The following is a 10,191-nucleotide window of genomic DNA, read 5'->3' as shown; positions in this document are numbered from 1 at the left end:
TTGTGTATAAATATGATGGTTTGCTTGTTATGAACATAAAGAGAAGGGTCTAGATGTCCCTGTCATACTCTCTACTCTGAATACCAACAGAGGAGAAAGAGGATCAGAAGTGCTTCATGTAGAAATGCTTAGAAGGACCCTATGCTTGGTTTAGTGCTCTGCTGTTGCCAACTTACAACTCTTCACAATTTTTTTAAACAAGTGGTCCTACATTTTCGTTTTGCACTGAGCCACTTATATAGTCAATCCTGCATGTAAAGGTTATTACTTTTGCTTTCTGAGACTAGTAGACTGAAAAGAAGCATTTGGGGTTTTGACATTCAGTGACTAAAGGAAAATGAATATATCTTTAATAAATGCAGCTGTGTTTCAGGAAACTTCACCATGATCTGTACCCATTATTTGCCTCCTCGGGGAACCGAGAAGGAAACTAAGAGTTGCTAAGCACTAGTCTATTAAGTACTTTAGCAGAAGTATATCATTCATTCCTCACAACAAAAAGGGGAGATGTATGGACTCATTCAGGGCTTATCATTCAGGGCTTTTGGAGACACTCAGAGTATCTACTCTGATTAATTTAAGCAGATTTGGGAATAGATTGTAAGATATTAGTAAGTTCACAATAATGTTAGGAAGGCTGCAGAAATAATCTCAAAGCTAGGGTTCCAAAACTCAGCTGGAGAATTGGCTTGATTAGGAAACTCCTATCACTGATGTCATGGCTACAAAGTACAAACACCAGAAATTAGATTTCCCTGCAGCTACTACTGCTACCAGCACCAATACCACTTCTGCATCGGGAACATGACCATAAAATCATTGGGAAATCGCTTCTCTCACCATTGCCTTTGGAAACTGGATGCTCCGGGCTCCTAGCTGTTCCAGCACAAATAGTAGCTCCGTGCACAGCGTGCTTCCTAATATTGCTCATTTCTGAATCAAAATGTGTGATTGACCAAAGTTTTAGTCACTTACTTCTGTCTTCACTGTTAAGGTAACCCAGGACATTGAGTTTTAACTTCCAAATGTTAGGGTCCTTAATTATATATTTATCTGTTGCACCATGACTAAATGATTGCAATAAAGGAGGAGCACATTATGCAATGCTTATCTGCTCTGCATTGTAGAAAAGATTTGACTATAAAAGATGTATGACTATCGAAAACTGTATTTGTATGATTATCAAAAAATGTGGAGATAAGATGAAGAGCATATGGAAATGAAAACAGCTTGTTGATGACCCTATTCGTATTAATTAGAAGAAAAAAGCTATTATTTCAAATTAGATGTGAAGGAGCAGGAGGGAAGGAGAGAGACGATTACCAACTAATGCCTGTATTGTTTATAATAGGTTACTAGTAGGCAATATCCAAAGGAAAAGAGGGGAATAAGGTTATTATATAAAAGCATTATTCTAAAGGTAACCTTAGAACAAAAACATGAACTTTCTTAAGTGCCAAAAGAGAGAATGCAAGCAAATAAAAGAGAACACATAAGTGGATGACTGTATGTTTGTCTGAGTGTATATAATTTTTGTAGCATGAATCAATATGAAAGAACCAAGTCTATGCATATAGATCATGTTAATATATATATTAAATTTCAGAAAATACATTTTAACAGAAACACATTCTACAGAATAAAAATAACAAAAACGTGATTCTTTGACAACAGTGGGATAAAATCAGAAACTAGTAATAAAGTAAAAATTTGAAAATACTTTTTTATAGAAACAAAATCATTCTAATAAACAACTCTTGAGTCAAAGAGGAAACGTGGTGAAATTGCAGAATAATTTGAATCCATGAGAGACAGTTACGAGAAGGAATTTATACTATGAAATATTTATATTAGCAAAAATGAAAAGTAACTTAAAACTGAAATCTAGATAAAGAATTTAAAAATAAGCCAAAGGAGAGCAGAGGAAAGAAGTAATAAAGATAAGTGAAATGTGTAAGGAAACAGCAATAACAAGAGTAGAACTATATATAAATGTAAATTACAAAAGTTGAATAACTAGCAAAATTAACAAACCACTAGCCACTGTGGTTTTTCTTCCTAAAAAAGGAAGAAAGCATAAATACACAAAATTAGAAGTGACAGTGGGAAAAAAAACAACAGAGAATTTAAAAATTCATAAGAGATCTATTATTTGTACAAGTCTCTGCAAAGAAATATGTCAACTTACATGGAGTTTTCCAGAAAAAATTTCCGAATTATTTTCTAGAAAAATGCAACTTGTGAATAATGTGAAAATGAATACAGGAAACCTCATTTAAAATGGAGTTGGGAAGACTGGAAGCAGGAGCTCTCATGCACTCCTCCTCCTCACTGTTCACAGACCCCCAACAGGAAGAAGCTCGCTTTACTATGCCAGCAGGAGGAAGGGGATGTTTCCTCTTTGCCCAACAACAATCTAATCAATGTGAAGCCACATCAATCCCAAACTCTCCCTCTCTTCTAATGGACTTTCATTCAAAACCACTCCTCACACCTCCTTCCTTTCCTCTATAAAAACAAGTCTGTCTCCTTTGTTCTCCAGACTTGCCTATGGTTTTGTCATAGTTTGCAAGTCCTGACTTGCAATTCCTCTGCTATTCCCAAGTAAACTCATTTTTTGGTGGTAAACAACTGGCTATTTCATTTTTAAGGATGGCAATAAAATTGAGAGCAGTGGGACATTCTTATATAGACTAACAATTCCCCTGGAAAAAATGGAGGAAGTAATAAAAGAGTTTTCCCACAAAAAGTACCAACTCCTGATGTGTTCACAGAGGGAGTTTATCAAACTTAAAGATCAAATCATCTCAATGCTGGTAAAACTATAATATCCCAGAGCACAGAAGAAAAAGTTGACAATTTATTTTACAAGGACAGTAAAACATTGATCTTCAAACCTGTCAAAGATTTCTCCAAACAAGAAACTACAGAACAATGTCAGCTATAAATATAAATGTAAAAACCATAAACAAATATTAGCAAATGGAATCCAATAGCACATTAAAAAATAATACATCATGAGTAAGTGAAATTTATTCCAAGAATGCTAGGGTGATTCAACATTAGAAAATCTATTAATATAATCCATCATATTAATACAGCTGGTGAAAAAAATTATATAATCATCTCTATGTGCTCAGAAAAGTCATTTGATGTTGTTTAATACTCATTTATATTAAGAACACTCAATAAAATAGCAATTAATATGTATGTGTGTGTGAGTGTGTGTGTGTGTGTTGCAAAGTCTCAAAGGTAGTTTAATTTAATGGGAAAACATTAGAGGCTATCCTGTTAAAGTCAGGAACAAGGTAAGGATGCTCACCATCTCCACTATTTTGTGACATTGTGTGAGAGGGTTTTAGCCAATGCACTTAGAGAAGATAAAGTAATTAGAGGCATCTGAATGGAAATAAGAAGTCAGTTATCTCTGTTGTGATTTTATGTCTTAAAAACTCAAAAGAATCAATGGAAAAACAATAAACAATAAGAGAATTTATCAAAGTAGCATGTTATAATAACATTCAAAAATCGAAAGTTAAAAGATATATAGAGAAGACCCCATTTATATTAAATATTTAAAAAAATCTAGACATAAACATAATAAGTGTTAGTTATATGAATAACAATATAAAAACACAAGTATATTTGTGTTTTGTGCTACAAAAGTATATTTGAACCAATGGAGAGACATACCATATGGATGTTAATCCTCTCTAAATTAATTTATAAATTATCAAATTAGAATAAAAAGCAACAGGTAGTGTGTGTGTGCGTGTGTGTGTGTGTGTGTGTGTGTGTGTGTGTGTGTGTGTGTTAATCTGGAGCTGGAGACAAAAAAAGTTCATTTGGAAGAACAGACAAGAAAATCCATAAAAATTACGTGGGTTAAAAAATACCAATGGAAGGTGGGGTCTGGAAGAGCATTTTAAGATATTAAAACATTATTATAAATCACCTATAATTAAAATAGGGTGGTATTGAGATATGGCTAGGCGGATCAATGGAACAGAATAGAAAATTCAGATATAGACCCAGTTGCATTTGTATATATGCAATAAAGTCAGCATCTCAAATCAATGGGGGAAAAGATGGACTTTTTTAAAAATGGTGTTCAATAGCCTCCACCATACACACCAATAATTTCCAAATATATTAGAGATTAAATGTAAAAATTAAAAGTTTACCAGAAGAAAACATTGGTAAATTCCTCTATACCCTGGGAATGGGAAAAACATTCCTAATCATTACTCCAAATCCAAATTCAGTAAGGGAGATGATCCATACATTTGACTACATTACAATGAAGAAACTTTTGAATGGAAAAAAACAAAAAACAGTCATACTCAAAGTAAAAAGAACATATGATAAACTGGGAAACATTTGCAACTTATATGATTGTAAAAGTTTAATACCCGTATAAAAGAACTCCTGAAAAGAGAGAAGAAAAAGACCAGACTAACTATGTAGAAAAATGGGTAGAACTGTGGGTAGACATCTCACAAAAGATTATACAAATGTCCACTAAAACTATAAAAACATGCTCAAATGTACTCATAATAAGAGAAATGCAAATTATAACCACATTGATACCATTTCTCGTCTAACAGATTGGCAACAATCCAAGTGTGACAACACACTCTGTGGGAGGTTACTGTGAAGAAATAGGGACTCTCAGGTGACAGCACAATGTTCAATCCCTCTGAGGGGAAATGGGTGGTGCCCATCACAATTAAACAATTACATTTTCCCTTTGGCCCAGAAATCCAGTGTTCCGTGGAGCCTATTGGCCAAAAACCAAAAATAAAATGTGTGTATAATGCTATTGAATGCTATCTTGTTTATAATAGCAAAAACTGTAAACACCCAAATGTCCTTAAATAGGACAGTGGTTGAAGACATCCTGGTACATCCACGGGGAAGTACTACGCAGCTCAAAATGGAATGAGGAACGTATCTATTTGGTGGTATAGAATGATCTCCAGGGTATATTATTAAGTGAAAAAAGCAAGGTGGAGAAAGTGTTTATGGTGTGCTACCATTTAGCTAATAAAAGTTGGCAATGGTACAAATATGCACACATTTTTTGCTTTTATTTAGAAAATGGAATTATAAACCAAAAACCTTAAAAACATGATTCCCTATGATGGAGAAGAAAGTATGCAGGGGACAGAAATAGGAACTAGACTTTTGTGACTACCTTTTCTTATAGATTTGACTTTGGAACCAGGTATATTTTTACATAATTATAAGTGTATTAAATTAAAAGAAGACATCCCTAAAGAACAGAAAGCAAAATGAAACAAACTATATGTCAAGTTGGTGACGTGATCACAGAGAATGAAACTCTTTTAAGTGACTTTATCACACAATAATTTAATTATACATGCTAAGGGAGATATAGTCAAAGGACAAAAATTCATGAAAAATGTCTTTTTTTGGTTCAGTTTGCATATTAGCAGTGTTAGTGTTGGTATTGTCTTTCTTGTTCTAAGAAAGCCAGAAAACTTGTACTGTGTACTACGGCATGTGTACTGTGGCACAAAACAAAGGGGTAATTACGCGGCTTTGCTGGAAACTGGGGGTTTGGGTGTGGCAGAAAGGAGAAGCAGATGGAGGATGGAAGAAGTTACATAAAAATTCCTCAGTTCTGAATTTGAATTAAAATACCAATATAAGCTCATGATGATTTTATCTTAAAGAAAATAAAAAGTATTTCTATTTAGTTCTGTTTATTTAAAAGTCTTAGAAGCAAGGAAAACTTCATGACACTGAAAGCCCCTAGCACCCAGATTCTGGTTTCAGATACTATTTGCCACAAAAAGGAATGTGTTCTTTGGTGAATTGGCTGATTCCAGGTGTGGTACAGGACATGTACAAGGTGAGCTGGATCACCTTTTCATAGTAGAAAGCAAAGAAGTTATCTGAGAGTAATGAGAGGATGTCAAAGGATAGGATAGAATCATTTGAGGGTCAGTAAGATTAATTGCAATGGATTAAAACCCTTTAAATAGGTTTAAATCTATGAGTTCATAAAGACAGTAAAAGACAAAAACAAGAAAAAAAATCAAAATAACCCTCGTGGGTTATCTTTGGAGGATTCTAGAGACACAGTTCATTATTTGAAAAATGATAAATAAGAGAAACAAATAAAGAAACATTTTTTTTTCTTGATTATCCTATAGGTACTGTATTTCAGGGACACCAAATACTGATGAAGGGAGAGTTTCTCTTTATAGAAGTGCTCCAGCTGATAAAATGAAAGTAAAACAATAAAATACGATGGTTTTGCATTCCCCAATGAAATAATGGTCTTGGCAATAATTATTAACCATTGTTCACATCACAAAAAATAAGGAGTAATGGACATAACGTGTTTCCAGGAGAGGTAACATCATCACCTCTGAAGTAGTCTTGCTAATTGAATCTGAATCTGATCCAGCCTTTTTAGCTAACGACGAATTTAGAGGGCATAATAGTGGGAAAGAGGAACATGTTAAGTGACCCTGTGGAAAGGCAATCGGCAAATTCTAGAGCACAGTAAACTCTGTAGAACAAATGACCTGTTTCAATAAATAAATTGCAAAGAAAAAAGAAAAGACAGGCAATGTGGAACCTATCAATTTATAGAGCTATAAGGACATATCAACCAAATGCAATGTGTGGATCTTTTTTCAAGCCTAATTCTAATAAAAAGCTGTTAATTTAAAATTTAAAAGGTTGATGGTCAGCTGTGACAGTGGCAGATGTCTACTACACTCCATTCTGCATATCAGGGATAATAAATTACTTGCCCAAATTCACGTAGCTAATAGATATATGCATGAATCACCTGGGGGTTTTAAAAAATGCCGATGTCATGCCATTCTAATTTATTTTGTCTGGGGTGAGACCAGATATTGGTATATATATATATATATATATATATATATATGTATGTATAAAAAAAACCCACGTGATTCTAAAGTGCAGCCAGGGTTGAGACCCCCTTTAATAGATGGAGGATCTGGAATTTCTGGAATTTTAACTCAACTTTCTGGTTCTCAAGCCCATACAGTTCTATCTTTCGACTCTCACTTTTTCTCTATTCTATATGGTGAACTGATGCATACTCTTTTTCACTCAACATTAGGCATATGAAAGAGAGGAAAGGTATTTTATTTAAAATAATCAATACATGTACTTTTAGATGACCTGGATATTTGATTTGGAGATACCCTTATCAAGACAGCCTTACTCATAATAAAAATAACTTGATTTGATATTTTCAAATGGAACACTTCTCTAATCTGCTGTTATCATAGTCAAATTTTAAATCCACACTACCTTAGGATACAAATTAAATGTCAAATGAAATTAATTTTGCAAGAGGAACATGAACTGGCTGACTGTCCCTTTTGGAGCAGGCCTGATAGCTTTCTATATATCATATGGGCATCTGCTAAAATGAGCTGCACATGCCGGAAACTGTTACTGTATCCGATAGCTCTTAGCAGGGCCTATCTGAAAATGTTCAGTTTTAGGAGAGCTTAATTTTCTATTTCCATACGCTGGGGCTGTAAGCCTATGTGTAAGTGACATTAACAGTGTGGTAAATAAGGTGGTGCAGCTGCTACGTGTCCTTTTCTTTCTTTGTCACAGATACCCTCACATCTCTGTGTGTCCTGCAGTTAGGCCAGGTGTTCCTCAAGCTCTGACTAGTACCAGGCACTGACCTGGACACTAGGGACCACTGGTGAACAACTCCGACTTCCAGCGTCTTGAGGGAAGAGACCTGAAAACAGACAATTAGCATCGTGTGATGGGCAATGACCAGGAAGCAGAAAGAATGACTGGAGCAGACAGAGGGGCACTTAGTCTGGAACTGGGAAGGTCAGGGAAGGTTGCCGGGAGGCCCTGGTGTCCAAGCTGAAACTTGAAGGATGAAAAGGAGTTGGTTAGGTGAGAGGTAAAATGGTGTGGTGGTGTGGGGGGTGGGAGTGTTCCGGTTGTGGGAATTGCATGTACAAAGGCTATGAAGTGAGGAGGGCACGCTTCTTGGCAGGAGCTGCTCAGGGTGAGTAGGTGAGAGGTGAGGTTGGACAGGTAAGCAGATGCGGGATCAGAAGGCGCCTTGTAAGCTGTATTATAGAAGTCTTTACTCCACAGTCTCTTAGCACCTCAAACTCAACCTGTTTGAGCTGAACTCACTATATTTTTCTCCTAGGCCGTCTTCCCAGATCTGCCCTTTCTCTCCTAATCTCCATTTCACTGAATGACATTCAAACATTTACCCAAGTCATGACACTCGGTGCCATCCTTGACTCTTCCCTCTTTTTCATGTCCCATATGCAGGCAACAGAGAGTGGATTCAAGTCCTGTGACAAAGCAACCTTCCCTCTCCTGCCACACCATTACCAGAAAACCTGGTAAAGGTTCTTACACTAGATTTGTATTTGGGCCCACACTGCCTTTGCCTTGAAAGCTGCCCTTTCTGTGCACTTCTCCCCACCCTGATTGCTCATGTCTGAGCACAAGCGCCATCATCAGCCATCCGAAAGTTTTTAGCTGTCTCCCAGCTGGAGTTTCAGTATCTAGTTTGCCTCCTTCCCATCTGTCCTCTATCCTGAAGCTCTAGAGAGCCCTCTGAAAGGCCAATCTATTTTGTCACTCCCTTGCTGAAACCCGTGGTTTCTCATAGACTTAGAATTTAGTCCAGACTCCTTCGCCATGAAACTAAGGTCCTTTACAACCTGATTTCTTCAGACTCACCTTTGACTTCCTGCCTGGTGTTCTGTGCTCCCCCCTGCGTGTCTCCTCAGAGCTCCTGAAAGCCCCATGTGCTACCTTACTTTGAGGCCTTTGCATCTGTGGTTCTCTCCATCAGGGATGCCTCCATCCTTGCACCCCAGCCCTCTCTTAGGGCTGAGATTCTGGCCCTAAGATTCTCAGGCAGCCATGTATTGCAGCCATGTATTGCCATGTATGCTCCCTGCACAAGAAGTACCCCCAGGTATTGCAAATGTCTTCTTGTCTCTCTGCGCCTCACTGGCAGGCTTACTAAGGACACAGATAACATCCTATTTATTATTGAATCACCAGCACCTGGTACAGGGTCAGAACAGAGGCAGCACATGCAAAGATACAGAGTGAGGTTGAAAGCTAGGCCAGTGGGTCAAAACAACTAACAGGCAAATTGTGAGGATATTGTAGAGTTCTGCTTTTCAGTAAAATCAGTCAATCAATCAATCAACCAATCAATCAACCCATCAATAGCAGAAAGCCCATATCGGATGGGTAGGCCGATGCAAATGAAAATGACTCAGAGTTGACCACCAGTTTACTAAATGAAAAATCATTTCCTGTTACCAGTCACTCATTCATTGAACCACATGCTTTGGGCTCAGAAGTGGCTATTTATCATCTCATCTCCTCACCATCCTCATCCTCATCCTTATCCTCGTCACTGGGCTATCAGACATTTATTGATCATTGCTGCGTGCCAGATTCTGTTGTAAGCTCTTTACTTGTATTAACTCATGGATCCTCACAATCTTTGAAGCAAATACTATTATTATTCCCCTTTTAAAGATGAGGAAACTGAGTTGTAGAGAAGGATAAGAAAATGAATTTTCAGAGCATTTCAGAAAGTGAAGTCCCTTCGAAGAATGAAATAATCCAATTTCCCCCAGGTATTGAGGCCTGCCCCTGTCTGACGCGTTCTCTGCCTCGTAATTCCTAGACTCAGTGCCAACTCAGTGGGAAGCTCCAGGCTCCTCTTGAGGACACCAGTTCATCAGAGCTTAGGTAGAGCTTGGCTTGAGAGCCATCTAGGGGTCACTGCTGCATTGTGGTGGCTCACTCACCAGCAGCCCCTGCTGACCCCAAGATTGCTGCTGAGCTGAGGATGCGTTTGGGAAGAGCTATCTGCTTTAACCACCACCCTGGGGACAATGAAGACAGATAATCACAGGGCTTTCCACAGCAGGCTACCTTCTCAACCTCTGTGGAGGAAGGCCCAAAGCAAAGAGCGTCCTCTGTGCTCCTAAAGTGAAGAGCAGCCTGGGGATAGCAGGAACTTATGGGTCCATCCCTCCAAATAGGTTATTTCTTTCTGTTCGAGAGGAGTACAGGCTATTGGAAGGACATATGCCCATATAGATGCTTCCTTTCACACCCTTTCTGTCTGAAGACTTTCCAAATCCAGGAAAGCCG

This window comes from Rhinolophus sinicus, chromosome 14, assembly GCF_057876585.1.
Source record: "Rhinolophus sinicus isolate RSI-liver-muscle chromosome 14, RSI-T2T, whole genome shotgun sequence".
In the NCBI taxonomy this organism is placed as follows: domain Eukaryota; kingdom Metazoa; phylum Chordata; class Mammalia; order Chiroptera; family Rhinolophidae; genus Rhinolophus; species Rhinolophus sinicus.
The sequence above is the reverse complement of the archived record's forward strand: the minus strand, read 5'-3'. Positions refer to the sequence as shown.